The sequence below is a fragment of the Malaclemys terrapin genome, chromosome 1 (genome assembly GCF_027887155.1).
Source record: "Malaclemys terrapin pileata isolate rMalTer1 chromosome 1, rMalTer1.hap1, whole genome shotgun sequence".
Classification (NCBI taxonomy): Eukaryota; Metazoa; Chordata; order Testudines; family Emydidae; genus Malaclemys; species Malaclemys terrapin.
In genome coordinates, this window is record NC_071505.1 from 311,939,681 (window position 1) to 311,956,777 (window position 17,097).

Below are 17,097 nucleotides of genomic sequence, written 5' to 3' on the forward strand. Positions count from 1 at the left end.
GGATCAGACATGCAAGCCCCTGGGAACATTTTTGGGTCTTATTCTCCCCCCTCCCTTGTCTCTTATGTAGCTATTTACAAAAAAAAAAGTAAGAAACATTGGGGGTGGGGGTAAGTTGGAAAAAAGCATACAAGCCATAATTGCAGCGTCTGACTTGCTTTGCAAATGAACACATTGTTGCAGGCAAAAGAATATCAGGCCCTCAAAATTAAGCCTAAACCCCATGTCCTAGTGAATAGAAAACTAACAATGCCAATGCATTCAGCCCCTCTCTTTTTAATCATCTATCTTCCCACTCTGGATAGATATCTCTTTTCATTAAGCAGGACCCTACCAATGTCAAGTATAGGACATTTCACAGAATGACAGTTTTCTCATTCCAATTCACAAGCCTCATCAACCAGAAAGAGAAAGGGGAAAATGAAGGAAGGCACAGTTACATTTCTTTCCTCTTAGTTCTGTAACCTTAATTTCTCATCTGGACAGCTGCACTGGAATGCCCTTCCTAGCTTTTTGCATATTATAATAAAATCAATTCACTTGTGTGTGAAGTTATCTTTAATTGCAATTTTAAAAAATAAAAATCAACTGTATCTATATAATACTTATTTAACTCCAAGAAATAAGAGTTTGTTTAAGATTGTGGTCACAGTATTGTGCATGTCAGTTCAAGTACTCTCTCTTTCCTAGCTTAAAAACTTTTCGATTAAGAGCCCTTTTGATTTTAAAATTAAAGTACCGCAATAATTCAGGGCTTTGGAATTTTATGAAAAGCCTCTTCTCTAAATACAGAGGCCAAGATCCTGGCCCCCAATACAGGCCCTTTGCAATGCATCAGTAGTGCAAGAAGACCAAAAATTTGCCCTAAGCAGGATTTCAACTATCCACTTTTGCATTAATTTCTAGCCTAGAGATTCATGAAGTATCAAACTTTAAAATCACACTGTTCTGATTACTATCATACTTTCTATTCCAGTCTTCAATTCTGCATGGATTTTAGAAACCACATTCTCAAACCCTTAGAAGTAGAACCAAAGCTGTACATCATTGGAATCCCAGCTTTCAAATGACATAAAGCATTAATCATGAACTCTAGTGGTTAATGAGAATGCACTATCAAAATCAGTCCAGAATTGAAATAAGGGGTTAGGAGTGCAAAGTAAGGCACTAATTGGAATAATCTGATTTTAAAGTGTAGGTGATGCTTGACTTATTAAAATATATTTTTACAATACTATTAAGCTTTAACTGTATCAAATTTCATAAAACATAAAAGAAAGATAATATTTGTGCTTCTGCTATAGTTATAAGAGACAGTTTGCTCCTGGCATTACAAGCAGTTCTTTTTTGGTACCTTCAAGAGAAACTAAAATGTTCCAATGTAATATCAGATTTTCTTCTTTTTTTCTAAGCCTATTTTCTCTACTTAACTTCAATTGGCTATTACAGCTCCTTCGCCGTGTGAAAACAGTCCCAGCCTATGGAAACAGCATGCAACTAATAGGGGCCTCTTAGATTTTGTTGAAAGAAGGAGCTACAGCAGAGGTCTGAATATTAATTTTCCTAAGTTCCATGAAATTATCAATATTTGACACAGTTTAACATAGCAAAAATATTGAAAATATATTTTAATAAATTAGATAACACCCACACTTTACGGACCAACAAATCAGAACAAAAAATGGTTAGAACCAGTATACTTTTCAGAGACCCGTGATCAAAAAGAAAAACAGCTTTCTGTCATAACATTTTTAATGGGCAAACCTGGAAGAAAAAAATAGTTGAGTTTCATTTTGCTAATTTCAGCAACTGCATTGCTTGCCAGACTGGCGTGCTTTGTGTTAGTTTCAAACGCCTGAGTTATGATTCTAAAACTGAAAATGTGCTCCAAGCCAAGTGGTTTCCACTAAGTTAAAAAAAAAGTGTTTGACCTAATGCTGGAAATCTCTGCACATTCCATAGAACTTGGGGCAGATGTAGACCAAGTTGTCATTCACATACAAAATGAAGTTCCCAACTTACCTACAAAAAGCAAAAGTGTTCTGGGAATTTTAAAAGTGTGGTGTTCTTGGAAACTATATTCCATGCCAACTCTATTTAAGCAGAAACTTTCCTGGAGATGTAAATAATGAAGCAGTAATGACATTTGCTGACTTACAGAGAAATTTCAAACAATAAGGTAGGCAGTTCTTCAAGAACATCCATTCTCTTCTCACAGCAGTTTTACACTGGTGTAACTACTAACTTTAATGGAGTTAATCCTGATATATGCTACTGTGAAAAGAAAATCTGGCCCTGTACGTCTCTCCCTATATCTAACTAGTATATTTCACTGCATGAAATTATACCGCATAATCATCTGTGCACAGAGATTAAACTTGATGGGAACTTGACCTGGAACAGTGTAGCCAGCCCTTGGTTTCATTCTCAAGAAAGATATTGTCACATTTGAAAGTCATAAGAAGAGAAACAAACTTATTAGTGGGCTGGAAGGATTGACTTAGTGGTAGATCTGTGCCTTGTGTGTAACTCAAAATGCAAAAGTACTAGAATCATAGAATATCAGGGCTGGAAGGGACCTCAGGAGGTCATCTAAGCCAACCCCCTACTCAAAGCAGGACCCATTCCCAGGCAGATTTTTACCCCTATTCCCTAAATGGCCCCTTCAAGGATTGAGCTCACAACCCTGGCTAAAGCAGGCCAATGCTCCAACCACTGAGCTATCCCTCCTGCCTCCGAATCAACCTTGGTTAGATTTTGAGCTGCAACCATAACCCTCCAGAGACTGAAGAATGGGAGCAGAAGGTAGTTGGGTGCAGGCCACATGTCAGTGATATGTGAGCCAATCTGCAGCATCCACTGAGTGCTGTGTGTGAAGGATAGTGGCATTGTAATCTGTCCATTTATATGGATGGCTCAGGAAAAATATTTTTCTAGCAGGCACGTGATGCAAGTTTCATCCTAGCTCACTGCCTTGATTGCAACTAAAATGGCTGCAAGGTAGCACACAGCCTCACCAGTATAAAAGTCATAGATGTACATAGATGCCATATCCGACTGGTATTCACCTTGGCATGACTGTTCATACAACCTGCTCAGGATGTGAGGAGTGGAATTCCATGACATCGCTACCTCCTGCTTCCTCCTGTGTCAAAGAAGATTACTCAGCAGTTACAGTTCATTGAAGAATTCAGGATGGACTCTTGTCACCATGGGAAGTGCAAAGCATGTTCCCTAAGCCACCAAGCTGCTCCAAACCAAATATATAACCAGCCTGTTCAATCAGAGTTACAAGTGTTTTGCATCAAACAGTGAATTTAGCCCATACTTCTTAGGAGGATCAATCATATAATAACTAACAAATGGCTTATTCTAATCTGCTATTCCTAGAATAAAAAAGAAAATTCTAGTATGTTTTGGCTCTTTCCCTTAAACACATAAGAACAGCCATATTGGGTTAGACCAATGGTCCATCTAGCCCAGTATCCTGTCTCTCCACAGTGGTTGGTGCAGTTACTTCAGAAAGAACAAAACAGGGCAATTATCAAGTGATCCACCCTCTGTTGTCCAGTCCCAGCTTCTGGCAATCAGAGGCTAGAGCCATCCAGAGCATGGAATTGCATCCCTGACCATCTTGGCTAATAGCCATTGATAGACCTATCCATGAACTTATCTAATTCTTTTTGAACCCCGTTATAGTTTTGGCCTTCACAACATCCCCTGCCAACAAATTCCACAAGTTGACTGTGTCTTGTGTAAAGAAGTGCTTCCTTATGTTTGTTTTAAACCTGCTGCCTATTAATTTCATTGGGTGACCCCTAGTTCTTGTGTTATGTGAAGGAGTAAATAGTACTTCCCTATTCACTTTCTCCACACCATTCACGATTTCATAGACCTCTATCATATGCCTTGTTAAAGGGTCCACTCATCACTGGGGCTCTCTGCTCTGGGGATTAGTTCTTTCGGGATCTGATGCCCCCTTCTACAACTCACTGCATACCCTGCCACCACTCTCTCTCTCACTCTCTGCGACTTCATTGCTTGGCCCTCTGGCCAGGTCACTGTGTGTTTCCCCCCTCCCAGGGTATCCTCCAAGATGGCAGTCTTCCCTTCACTGACCACATTCCCAGTGGCTGGTAGGGGACCCCAGGCGTGCCCTCTACTCCAGGTTCTAGTTCACAGACCCTCTAATCAGCAGCCAAGGTCTGCACCATCTTAAACCTTGCCACCTTTTCCCTGAGCCTTTTCTACATCCTCTCCATCTAGTTTCTTTGCTTTCCCTCTCTTCTGTCCAGAGCTTGGCTACAGGCTCCCTCCCTGCAGCCAGCCCCATTCTACTGATAGATTCCTGGCTTTATCCTAGCTCTGCCTGTTCTTTCCCTGCTTGGTTCTATCATTCTTCAAGGGGTTACTTATGACAACTAATTCCCCTCAGCTCTGGCCTATCCAGTTAACTGGCCTCTTCTAGGCTGGTGTGGGAGTGAACACTCCATCACATGGCCCCTTAGTCATCTTTTTTCTAAGATGAACTGTCCCAGTCTTTTTAATCTCTTCTCATATGGAAGCTGTTCCATACCCTTAATCAATTCCATACCCTCTGTACTTTTTCCAGTTCTAAGATATCTTTTTTGTGATAGGACAACCAGAACTGCATGCAATATTCAAGGTGTGGGTGTACCTTGGATTTATATAGAGGCATTATGATATTTTCTGCCTTATTATCTATCCCTTTCCTAATGGTTCCTAATATTCTATTGGCTTTTTTGACTGACACTGCACATTGAGCAGATGATTTCAAAGAAGTATCCACATTGACTCCAAGATCTCTTTCTTGAGTGGTAACAGCTAATTTAGACCGAATTATTTTGTATGTACAGTTAAAATTATGTTTTCAAATTACTTTGCATTTATCAACATTGAATTTCATCTGCCATTTTGTTGCCCAGTCACCCAGTTTTATGAGATCCCTTTGTAACTCTTCACAGTCTGCTTTGGACTTAATTATCCTGAGTAATTTTGTATCATCTGCAAATTTTGCCACCGCACTGCTTACCCCTTTTTTCAGATTATTTATGACTATGTTGAACAGCACTGCTCCCAGTACAGATCCTTAAACCACCCTCTCTTAGCTGAGCTTACATGATCATACAAATATACAAAGGTGAGAAGTCTCCCATCCTACTGCATGTTCCTTCCTGTTTTGTTCCATGTGGAACAAAAAATGCATGTAAAATGAGAATATTATGTGTGGTCTTAAGTGAGATTTTATGTTGACTCATGTAAAAATATGAAAGCAGCAAACTTTCATGTTATCCACACTTATAACATATTTAAAAAGACATATTTAAACACATGTGTTCTATATAGGAATCTTCTGTCAAACTGCCTTTTCAAGAGCAGACATTTGCTCTGTGAAGCCCTGATACCATCATTCTTCTACATTAATGACTGAGACCTCAAGTCCCTTCGGAGATGCTTGGTCTGGGATTTTTTTTTTTTCCCTGATGGGAGTGGTATTTAAAACCTGCAATGAGCAGTCCTGCCCATTTAAGAAGACAGACTGGATGGCCTAATAGGTCTTTTTCATCTCTAACTTTATGTTTCCTGATTTAACCTAGCAAATCTGTGACTTTCAGAAGGTCAGACTAGATGATCACCATGGTCGCTTCTTCATGCCTTATTATTTATAAATCTATGAAAATGGAAAAACTCTCATTAACTTAAACAGGACCAGGATTTCATCCTGAATCTATATTATAAAATTATTACTGGCAGCCTCTGTTGGGACTGAAGTCATAGGATTGTTGTAGTCAGGATGGAGGGATATTTGCAGAGCTGTGCTGGGCATCCTGCAAAATGCTGCACTTAGTACTAATCCTTCATGAATATTATGTTTACACTTTTTTAAGCGTGTATGTGTAGTAGTAGTGTTTTATGTGCTAAGAACAGGCAGGATGTTCCCTGGTCCAGGGAGCTTATCATCTCAACAGGTAACAGAAAGAAAGAGTGCAATGAGAAGCCTAGATGAAAGATAAACTTATCAACGTTACTAGTGCAGTTAGCTATTACATCTCTCTGTTTTAACTCTTGGCCAGAACACTTTAAAAAGATTTAGAAGAGGTGAAAGATCTGTTAGAAAAGGATTTGGGAAAGGTTGAAAATAGACATTGTATCTACAGCAATGCGAGTGTGCAGTTTATTACATTCATCTATTTTTTTCAGAAAAGGAGGAAGTGGAGTTGACAGCATGGTCACTTATATAACAGCAGGGAACCTGCTTGGCTGAATACTGACTCATGCTGCAGGTCTTGCCTGTACTCCACTGCTATGCTTTTGCTGACTCACTGCAGCATCAATAAAAGAAAATCAAACCCAACACTGTAGACAAGACCCGAGGTCTGCCAGGATGAGCTGCATATCAGCTGTTTTTCTATCAGCCTGTCTGAGTCAAATCATCAGCTGTGCTGAGCATTCCTTGGCTGAGGGTTAGGAAGGTGACCAAAAGGTACACTTTCAATTTCTCCCGAGCCTAGCGCTACTGTGCACCAGCCTATATCCATAAACACATTTTAGAGCAGCCTCAAGACTCCTATAATCTATGCCATCCACCCGTCCTCAAGCTGTTACATCAGCCAGGGATGACTCAGTCACTACAACCACCACCACCCCGCATTGGTCTCAGGGACATGGAGTGCAATAGGAGTCACTATAGTGGTTCTATGCTCCTTGAGGAGTCCTCTGTGCAGGGGCACTTTTATAGAGCCTAGATCTGCATGGTTTAAAACCACTTTATGCTGCTGGATTGGTGCAAAGTGGTTGGACTGTGGCCTAGGATTGGGCTCTGTGACACAATACAGTACCCTTTCTGTACTCAAACCACTGATACATTCAAATAATTTTGCAAGTAGAAGCATAGCCCATCTTATTGCATGGTAAAGCCAGGAGTAAAACTCAGGAGGTCATTGCTTGCACTCCAGTGCTTAAGCCATGCTGCCTCGTCAGTAGTTTTAAAGCATGTGACTAACATTATGCAATGTTAAAGCAACGGGAACTGAAAATATATTTTGATATATTTCTTTGCTCTTAGTTTTTCAACTATCCCTTTTAATGCAATTCAGTCATGAATTGGTTCTGCATTTAACAATGTCTGCTTAACAAACCCCATAAAAGCCCTTCATATTAAGAGTAATGGGAAGAATTCTAGTAAACCTCTGACAGTCAGATTTCCATGGTAAATTATGGATTTTTTCCCCCTCAAATATGCATTGTCATTAACACAAATTAAAACCAAGCTGGATAGCCAGCTAACCGTAGATTAATTAACATTCCAAGTGCATGTTTTTGTTTTCAAAGAAAGGATTGAACTAATCAAGGTCACTTTGCTCTCGAGCAGCTGGGAAGAATGCACTTTGCTACACCGGACTTTGCAGGTCTTGCTGATGTTTAATAATGTGAACAAACATTTTTTGACAGGTTTCAGAATGTTTAATGCACATTCATAATGATGTTGCATGATGTTTTGATCTAAAAGTTAAACCTAATCAAATCTAAACCCGGAATAGGGTTAGGGTTCAGTCATCTTACCCTTGTTCAGGTAAGTAGAACTTATGCAAGACAGTTGTCCCACTGTACTCACTGGGCCTACTTGCTTGAGCAAGGGCTGCAAATCAGGCTCCTAAGCTAAAAACTGCCTGCTTCCATTCAAACAAACGCGAGTTTTGCCTTTGACTTCACTGGGAGCAAGATTGGGACTTTTAACGCTCTGAATATTAATATGCTGCTGCTATGTTTTAATGTAGAAGATAGTAATAAATAGTGTCTATATTGCATTGCTAGCCATTATAACTCGGTGTTTTCCAATAACATTCAAATATGTTCAAATGATGACTCAATAATTACTGTTCCATCACCTTCATGAGTATTCATCTGCTGGAATAACAAGCAAACAAATGACTAAAGTGTTCAGGCAAAAGGCCACCTGAACATGAAAGCCCATATGATGGCCTGACAGTCACTCTAGGTGGGCTCTTTTAGACTATACTGAGTGCCAAAAGTGGGATCACTCTGTCACTGGCCCTGGATAACTTGAACTCCAGGCACAGACAGCGTGCACACATGCGCACACACTTACACGCTATTGGACTGCAAGTGCTTTGACAAGATCAAAAAGAAAAGAGAGAGCGAGAAGCAATAAGGAAATATAGAAATGACCATGGCAGACTCTTCCATTGTAAGTGCCACATGGCTGGAAGTGGGGGCCTGATTCTCCACTTCCTTGTGGCTTGGGCCAGATGCTAAGCACTGTTTTGCCTGCAGTGCAGAAGCCTGGTGAATCTGCCCTGCTAAGGATTCCTCCAGCATGGGGTAAACCTCTTGGTGGCATAGAGCAGGTATCACCAGCTCAACCCTGCCACCCTCTTGGTCTCCAGTGCAGGGTCATAGAATACCAGGGTTGGAAGGGACCTCAGGAGATTATCTAGTCCACCCCTTGCTCAAAGCAGGACCAATCCCCAGACAGATTTTTATCCCAGATCCCTAAATGGCCCCCTCAAGGATTGAACTCACCCTGCTGGGTTTAGCAGGCCAATGCTCAAACCACTGAGCTATCCCTCCCCCCAAGACATGAAAGGTCAAAAGAAAGGAGGTGTGGCCAGAGCACTGTGCACTCTAGTGCTGCTGTAATGGTCTCTTGAGGGGCCATTACCACCTGGTGCAACTTAAAGCAGCCCGGTGGAACCGCATAATCTGTAGTTCCATGTCATCCCTAGATTTTCTGCATTGTGCCTTATGATACCCATTGTACTCTCTGCAACTGATCTTGACTATCCCCAGATATGTGGATTAAAAAGGAGGAAGATATTGCCCCTTCACCCAGTTGTTCATATCCTGGAGCGTCATATGGACATATCAGGAACAAATGTCCTTAGTGTACATTATTTCCTAAGCCATCTTGTTTAGCTAATCACTAGTAGGCAACCGTCTGGCTATGAGTGATTTTACATAGCTTTCATGTGACTCTGAGGCTCTTCAGCATTAGTCTAGCTAGGGCAGAGCTCCCAATACCCCGTACTCTGTGTAAAACAAGTATGACCAGGCAGCTATATTGTACCATTAGATTTTAAGCAGAAGTCCCCATTGAAAGTCAAAGGTGAGTTCTGCTTAGAATCTGATGGCATGATACAGCTCAGGATTTGTGTCAAAACTAAGGGTTTCCTGCAGAGGAAAGGGGACTTTTAGATTAGTTGCAGACAATAACAGCCACAACCCACTGAGCTAAAATTATTGTCCATTTGCTAGTCTGTTCCCCTTTGGAAGCCCTTGTTTGTATTTGTTTGAGATGTTTTTTGTTTGTAGAGGACAAATCCAAGTGAGCTGGTGACATTCTTATTCGCCTCTTCTTTACGTTGCCTTTACTTCGGTGGAGTTAGTCTGGATTTACCGCGGTATAAGTAATCTTGTGCCTGATCTTTCACTCTATAGGATGGTGGGGCAAAGAGTGCTGTGGAGGCAATACACTCAGTGGCTGGGAAACAGAAACCACAAACTCCTTTGTGTCTTTCAACAGCAGCCTCTCTAGCCAAATAAGGAACACTCTTGATCCGCCTCAGAGGAGCCCTGTCCGCCTCAACCAAAAATGTGTTGACAGCAGTATGGGGCTTCAAGGTTAAAGCACGAAGAACAGTTTTCTCCGTGTTCTGTAAGAGTCAGTCAATGATGGATCTGGGAAGGTGAAGCGAGGAGGAGGAGGAGGACTAGCATGGGAGCACTGTAAGACGCAGCTCCTAATCAGGGGCATCGTTTCAGAAAAATGTGTTTTGGGGGAAGCTGTGTCAGCATAATGAACAATATATTTGATGCTATTATGTCCTGCAAAGTGCGGGGGGGTGGGGGGGGGGCACAAAAAATGTAAGCCATAATGAAACATATAAACCTACGAAAAGTTGGGGAGGGGGGTGTCAATTGCCTTCTTTTCCCCACAGCAAGTGACACCCTGATCCTAATCAGAAAATGACATGAGAGAATGTGACCCTTCAAGATATATTTTTTGATCAAATCATGTGGCACAACAGGACTGAGAAAATGAAACTAATTGTCTGGCACCTCCATAAATGTCACTTATAAGAACAGCAGATGACAAGCTGCGCTTTTCAGACATTTCCCCAAATCATAACAAATAACTGTTACAGGGAACAAGTGAAAGGATACTCCCTCCCTCCCCTGATGGAAGAGCCAAGTAACAAATGGGGACTAGAAGACTCAACCTTGATTTATTGTCAATGTATTAAGACTTTGTAAACATGATCATTTTCTCCCTTGAGAAAGATGAGGTGAGGTGACCCTAAAGTATCTGCTCTTCTTCTTTCCTTAATCTGCTGTCCCTACTTCCTTGAACCTATTGTCCTGCTGCAGTGATTCTCCATTAGGTTTCGGCACTATGACCACATGATTAGGGCCTCACGCCTGAAGTCATGTGAGACCATCAGAATCTCACAGGATGGCTCCTTCCTGCTATCCCCGTAGGGCTCTGTGGAGGTTGTGTTGGCCTGCACACACAGATTATGCTGCTCAAGTGTATGGGGGCTGAGTCCTTCTTCCTCTGGAATGGACCCAGCTCACTTGAAGACAGGGAGCAGTGGTCCAGAGCACGGGGAGCCTCAGTCTGCCCAGAGGGGAGTGGGCACAAGCCCCCCACCAGATCTCTCTTGTGTACATGGCCCCACCCCACCCCTCGTAGGACTACAGTAAAGGGAGAGGGCTAGGGTGGCCCTGTAGAGGCCAGAATAGTTCAGATACATATCTGAATTTCCACAGTACCCAGGAGTATTTGGCTTGTGGTTTTGGTTCAGGCCCATCTGTAATTAAAATGGCACTTTCCAGAGGGAACTCTCTTGCTATGTATTTCTGCGGCAGCACTTAGGCTCTGTAGTGAGTCGGTGTGGCTCCCCTCCTGCCCAGAAGAGGGAGCCCACGTGCCGGCACCAGAGTGGGTGGGACCACCACCGCCTGTCCCCGCCCCCCGGAAGTCAAGGGGCGGGACAGGAAGTATAAAGGCCGGCCGCCAGAGCTCAGTTGGCGGCCAGCCACCACAGGGAGCAGACGTGCGGCCGGGAGCTCCCGGCCGGGAGACCGTCGAAGACCCTAGCTGGCCTGAGCTACCCCGGGCCCGCTACGAGGAGGAGCCGCCGGAGCCCGTTCATGCCCGCCACTGGGAGAACCCCTGGGAACCGAACCCCGCTAACCCTGAGGGTGAGACTGGACCCGAACCCCTCAGCCCCTGCTGCTATCCAGAGGAGCCGCCTGAGGACCATTGGCCGGACTTCCCGGCAGAGCTACCAGACTTGCCGCCGAGCCCGGGCAGAGAGGAGCCCATGCAGGTGGACTGGCCCGATCCCGGCGCAACGACCGAGGTAGGCTGTGAGGGGGATCACGGAAGTAGCCCGGGGGTAGCCGACCCCGGTCCGGCTGCAACTGAGTGTGAGCCTATGTCAGTGTGTTGCGGTCTGGATACCCCACTGACCAGCAGCGGCAACAACCGCTGTTAGGGCCCCGGGCTGGAACGCAGTGGAGTGGGTGGGCCTGCGTTCCCCCCTGCCACCCTCCGTACGGGTGGCAGGCTTCCCCCTCACCCAACGCTCGGCTACAGCAAGCCTAGGCGTACCTTTGAACTATTTGCTCGCTCAGCCCCTGCAACAAGGGCCTGAGCCTTACTGTGTTTGCCCCGCCCTGATCCAGGGCCTGGGCTTTGAACTATTTGCTCGCTCAGCCCCTGCAACAAGGGCCTGAGCCTTACTGTGTTTGCCCGCCCTGATCCAGGGCCTGGGCTTTGAACTATTTGCTCGCTCAGCCCCTGCAACAAGGGCCTGAGCCTAACTGTGTTTGCCCCGCCCTGATCCAGGGCCTGGGCTTTGAACTATTTGCTCGCTCAGCCCCTGCAACAAGGGCCTGAGCCTTACTGTGTTTGCCCCGCCCTGATCCAGGGCCTGGGCTTTGAACTATTTGCTCGCTCAGCCCCTGCAACAAGGGCCTGAGCCTAACTGTGTTTGCCCCGCCCTGATCCAGGGCCTGGGCTTTGAACTATTTGCTCGCTCAGCCCCTGCAACAAGGGCCTGAGCCTTACTGTGTTTGCCCCGCCCTGATCCAGGGCCTGGGCTTTGAACTATTTGCTCGCTCAGCCCCTGCAACAAGGGCCTGAGCCTTACTGTGTTTGCCCCGCCCTGATCCAGGGCCTGGGCTTTGAACTATTTGCTCGCTCAGCCCCTGCAACAAGGGCCTGAGTTTAACTGTGTTTGCCCCGCCCTGATCCAGGGCCTGGCCTCTGAACTATTTGCTCGCTCAGCTCCCTGCAACAAGGGCCTGAGCTTAACTGTGTTTGCCCCGCCCTGATCCAGGGCCTGGCCTCTGAACTATTTGCTCGCTCAGCTCCCTGCAACAAGGGCCTGAGCTTAACTGTGTTTGCCCCGCCCTGATCCAGGGCCTGGCCTCTGAACTATTTGCTCGCTCAGCCCCTGCAAACAAGGGCCTGAGCTTAACTGTGTTTGCCCCGCCCTGATCCAGGGCCTGGGCTTTGAACTGTTTGCCCGCTCAGCCCAGCAAGCAAGGGTCTGAGCTAACTGTGTTTGCCCCGCCCTGATCCAGGGCCCGGGCTCCTGAGCTTTAACTGTGGTTGCTCCGACTCTGCACCAAAGAGCCGGAGTTTCAGGACTAACTGACTGCTTATTCCCAGAGTAGTGAGTCGGTGTGGCTCCCCTCCTGCCCGGAAGGGTCGAGCCCCGGCTAGGACCTACTACATTTGGCGCCCAACGTGGGGCACGAGCCCCTGCCCCTGTGAGAAGGGGCTAGAGGGGGAGTGGCAGTTGCCCCCCCCCCGTTCTAAGGAATGGATATGGAGCGGCTGTTTCAGCTGCTCACGGAGAGCCAGGAGCGGCAGCAGACGGCCCAGCTGCAGCAGCAACAGCAACAGCAGGCCGCTCAGCTCGCGCAGCAACAGCAGCGAGATGCCGCCCAGCTCCAGTTGCAGCAGGAGCAGCACACAGCCCAGCTCGAGCAACAGCAACAGCTGGTGCGGCAGTTGGGAGTCCAGCTGCAGCAGCTGCTGGTCACGCTCCCTCGCCCCGCACCGGGGCTGGCAGGGGAGGCTGCAGAGATGCCGCGGTTAGCTGCCCCCCTTCGCTTGACTAAGATGAGCCCAGACGACGACCCGGAGGCATTCCTGGTCACGTTCGAGCGGGTAGCCCTCGTCGCCGGGTGGCCCAGGGACCAGTGGGCTACCCTCTTAGCCCCCTACCTGACGGGGGCGGCCCAGGTGGCCTATCGTGGATTGGCGGCTGAGGAAGCACGGGACTACGACCTGGTGAAGGCCGCGATATTGGACGCCCTCGACGTCAGTCCCGAGACTTTCCGACAAAGGTTTCGGGGCCAGACTTACCCCACCGGGGCCCGACCGCGGGTAGTGGCCCAAACCTTAAAAGAGGCTTGCCGACGGTGGCTACAGCCCGGCACCCGGACGGCGGAGGAGGTAACCGAGCAGGTGGTGTTGGAACAGTTCGTGCACACCCTACCCTCCCGAGGGCGCGCCTGGGTGCTTCGCCACCGGCCGACGACACTGGCCCAGGCAGTGTCGCTAATGGAGGACTTCCTGGCCGCCGAAGATGCAGTAGGGCCCACCTTCCGCCGCCCCGGGCCCGAACCAGCCCGCGGCGAAAAGAAAGGGGAACCCCTGAGCGGACCACGACCCCCCGCACCGAGGCCCGAACCCCGCCGCGAGACCCGGACCCGGCACGCGGACCCGGCTCCTCGGACCGGACCAGTGGCCCCGGGCCAGGGGCCCCCAAGGGCTCGACGAAGCCCCCCCCGGAGCCCAAGCCGGGAAGGCCCCCGGAGCAGACGACCTGAACTTGGACCCTGCTTCAGTTGTGGGAAGATGGGACACCTCCGGCGAGACTGTCCGGAGATGGATTGCAGCTATGGGCAAGTGTGGGCGGGCCACACTCGAGCCAGGCCAGCCATGAACCCCAAGCTGACCGTCCCGGCGGCCGTCGGAGGGCGGACTACGCGGGCCTTGATCGATTCGGGTTGTGGCCAGACGTTGGTCCGTAAGGACCTGGTACCGCCGGGTGATAACCGCCTCGGATGTATTCATCTACAATGCATCCATGGGGATGTCCGACCATACCCCAGCGCCCGGGTCCCCCTAACCATCGCGGGGATCACCCGACACCTGGTGGTTGGGGTAGCTCCCCATCTTGCATACCCTGTGATCCTCGGTCGGGACTGGCCGGCCTTTGAGGAAGTCCTACGGTCCACGCCGGCCCTGGAGGCTGATCGGTTGGGGTCCTCCTCCGAGACCCCCGAGCAAGGTCCAGCGACCGAGATAGACAACACGGACGCAGCGGGACCGCCGCCGGAGCCGGCCCCTCAGTCCCGCTTCGATACCGATTTCTGTCGGGACCAGCGAGAGGATCCCACCCTTAGCCGCTTCTACGAGCAGCTCGCGGCAGTAGACGGGAAGGTTGTGGACCCCCAGCGGGCCACCCTGTGGCCCCATTTTGAGCTACGCCGGGACCGGCTCTACCGCCTGGACCGTGACCCCCGCACCCAGGAACCACAAACCCAACTGTTAGTGCCCCTGTGTCACCGGCGGGCGGTAATGAAGTTGGCCCACGATGTGCCAGCCGCCGGGCACCTGGGGCGAGAGAAGACCCTCGCTCGAATCCTGGCGCGCTTCTTTTGGCCAGGAATCTCTCAGGAGGTGAAAGAATATTGCGCCTCATGCCCAGAGTGTCAGAGGGTCGCCCCGCCCGGGATCCCCAAGGCACCCCTGGTCCCCATGCCAGTGATGGAGACGCCCTTTGAACGGGTCGCCATGGACCTCGTGGGGCCCCTCCCGAAAAGTGCCGCGGGGTTTCAATACATCCTGGTCTTGGTGGACTATGCCTCTCGGTTCCCCGAAGCCATCCCCCTGCGAAGTATTACCGCCCGGTCTATCGCGGGGGAATTGCTGAAAATCTTCGCCCGAGTAGGACTGCCTAGAGAGATATTGACCGACCAAGGAACGAATTTCACGTCCCAATTGTTGCGACAGGTCTGTGCCCTCTTAGGCATCAAACAACTCCGGACGTCCGTGTACCACCCGCAGACGGACGGGTTGGTGGAGCGGTTTAACCGCACTTTGAAAAGCATGTTGCGGAAATTCCCCGCAGAGGACCTCCGCCACTGGGACCAATTCCTTCCACCCTTGCTGCTAGCCATCCGAGAAGTCCCGCAGACCTCAACAAAATTTTCCCCTTTCGAGCTGCTGTACGGACGCAGACCGCGGGGCCTCTTAGACCTGATGAGAGAGACCTGGGAACAGTCAGCGTCCCCAGCCCAGGGCCTCCTGAAATATGTCATCCAGTTACAGGAGTACCTTGCCCAGGCCGGAGCCCTGGCCCGCGAAAATTTAAAGACGGCGCAGGAACGGCAGAAACGGACCTACGATCAGGGAGCCCAAGTCCGGGAGTTCCAACCAGGAGACCGTGTCCTACTCCTCCTCCCGTCTAGTGAGTCAAAATTGTTAGCCCGGTGGCAGGGACCTTACGAAGTCGTGCGTAAGGTCGGTCCCGTCACCTACGAGGTGCGGCAACCGGACAAGCGGAAGGAAACCCAGCGGTATCACGTCAACCTGCTGAAACGGTGGCAGGACCGGGAGGGCCTCTTAATCAACCCATGCCCGCCCGAGCCGGAATTGGGACCCCAGGTACCCTCGACGGATGACCCCCCGGCACCCCAATTAGGACAATCGCTCACGGAAGAGCAATGTAAACAGACTAACTGCCTGCTGCAAACCTTCAAGCGAACCTTCACGGCCGTACCGGGCCACACGTCCCTGGTCAAACACTCCATCCAGACCGAGCCGGGAAAGGTGGTTCGAGAGACGACCCGGCCCCTGCCCTATCGGATGCGGGGTGCGGTCGAGGAGGAAGTAAGAGCCATGCTGGCTCTGGGCGTCATCGAACCGTCCCAGAGCGAGTGGCGTAGTCCGGTGGTCCTGGTGCCCAAGCCGGACGGTACCCGCCGCTTCTGCATCGACTTTCGGAGGGTAAACGCCATCTCGCGCTTCGATGCCTACCCGATGCCCCGTGTAGACGAGTTACTGGGCCGCCTGGGGGAGGCTCAGTATATCACCACCTTAGATCTTAGCAAAGGCTACTGGCAGATCCCCCTCGAGGAGACCTCAAAAGAGAAGACCGCCTTTGCCACTCCAACGGGGCTGTACCAATTCACACGGATGCCATTCGGTCTCCATGGAGCCCCAGCCACCTTCCAGCGGCTGATGGACCAACTTCTGCAGCCCCATCAGGACTATGCGGCGGCGTACATAGACGACGTGGTCATCTATAGCCGCAGCTGGGAGGATCATCTGCCCCGGGTTGCGGCGGTCCTAAGGTCCCTACAACAGGCGGGCCTGACCGCCAACCCCAAAAAGTGCCGGATTGCCTGGCAAGAGACCAACTATCTCGGCTATACCGTCGGGGGCGGGCAGGTCAAGCCCCTCGTCGGGAAAGTCCAGGCCCTCCTGGACTGTCCCACCCCATCAACCAAACGGCACGTTCGGCAGTTCCTGGGCCTCGTTGGGTATTACAGACGGTTCATCCCCCAGTTCGCGACCATCGCAGCACCCTTAACTGGGCTTCTGACGAAGGACAGCCCCCGGCAGGTACGATGGTCCCCCGAATGTGAAGCGGCCTTCCGGACACTGCAGAAGTGCCTCTGCCAGGAGCCGGTTCTCTATAGCCCAGACTTTAAACGCCCATTCATCCTGCAGACCGACGCCTCCGGCGTAGGATTAGGGGCAGTCCTGTCCCAAGAAGTGGAGGGAAAGGACCACCCCGTAGTATATCTCAGCCGGAAGCTGTTCCCCCGGGAGAGGAATTACGCCGTGGTGGAAAAAGAGGCCCTCGCGGTGAAGTGGGCCTGCGATGCCCTGCGCTTCTACCTCCTCGGGGCCCCGTTCACCCTCGTCACAGACCACGCTCCCCTCCGGTGGCTAATGCAGATGAAAGATAATAATGCCCGCATTATGCGGTGGTACCTCGCCTTACAACCCTACGCATTTAC